The sequence below is a fragment of the Mus pahari genome, chromosome 15 (genome assembly GCF_900095145.1).
Source record: "Mus pahari chromosome 15, PAHARI_EIJ_v1.1, whole genome shotgun sequence".
In the NCBI taxonomy this organism is placed as follows: domain Eukaryota; kingdom Metazoa; phylum Chordata; class Mammalia; order Rodentia; family Muridae; genus Mus; species Mus pahari.
Genome location: NC_034604.1, coordinates 49,621,019 through 49,622,011, shown reverse-complemented (window position 1 = coordinate 49,622,011; position 993 = coordinate 49,621,019). Strand labels below are relative to the sequence as shown.

At 52.9% G+C, this 993-nt stretch overlaps 1 pseudogene; it reads left to right on the top strand.

Annotated features, from left to right (window-relative positions):
• The first annotated feature begins 237 nt into the window (after window positions 1-237).
• LOC110332952 lies at window positions 238-992 on the top strand (annotated as a pseudogene).
• The last annotated feature ends 1 nt before the right edge of the window (window position 993 follows it).

The following is a 993-nucleotide window of genomic DNA, read 5'->3' as shown; positions in this document are numbered from 1 at the left end:
AAAACTGAAGGTAATGTAAATCATCATCATTGGCTGAGCATCATGAACTGTTGTTGACAACAATAGAGGAATGCTATACATCAGACAGTGAGTGGACCACAACCACCAGAAGTCACCAAAAGGAATCTCCATAGTAGCAAGAGGTGATGAAAGCAAGTGGCAGAGCTATAGGAGAAGTTATTTGCATAGTTTAAGAGCATGGGAAAGCTTCTTCTTCGGGAAAACACCAAATGGCGGATGACGCCGGTGCAGCGGGAAGGCCCCGAGGACCCAGGGGCCCAGGATTAGGAACCCTTGGCGGTTTCCATCGTGGTCGAGGCCTTGGCTGTGGTCAAGGCAGCGGGGCTCTTGGCAGTAAAGCTCAAGACAACGGGTGGATCCCTGTCACCAAGCTGGGCCACCTAGTTAAGAAGATCAAGTCGGAGGAGGAGATATACCTGTTCTCCCTGCCCACTAAGGAGTCTGAGATCGTTGACTTCTTCCTGGGTGCATCCCTAAAGGATGAGATTCTGAAGATCATGCCGGTGCAGAAACAGACTCGGGCTGGCTAGCAGACCTGGTTCAAGGCATTCGTCGCTATTGGGGACCACAATGGTCACGTTGGTCTTGGTGTTAAGTGCTCCAAGGAGGTTGCTACTGCCATCTGAGGGGCCATCATCTTGGCCAAGCTTTCCATCGTCCCTGTGCGGAGAGGCTACTGGGGGAACAAGATTGGCAAGTCCCACACTGTTCCATGCAAGGTGACAGGCCGCTGTGGCTCTGTGCTGGTGCGTCTCATCCCTGTCCCCAGGGGCACTGGCATTGTCTCTGCTTCTGTGCCCAAGGAGCTCCTGAGGATGGTTGGTATAGATGACTGCTACACTTCAGCCAGAGGCTGCACTGCCACCCTGGGNAACTTTGCCAAGGCCACCTTTGATGCCATCTCCAAGACTTACAGCTACCTGACCCCCGACCTCTGGAAAGAGACTGTCTTCACCAAGTCTCCTTATCAGG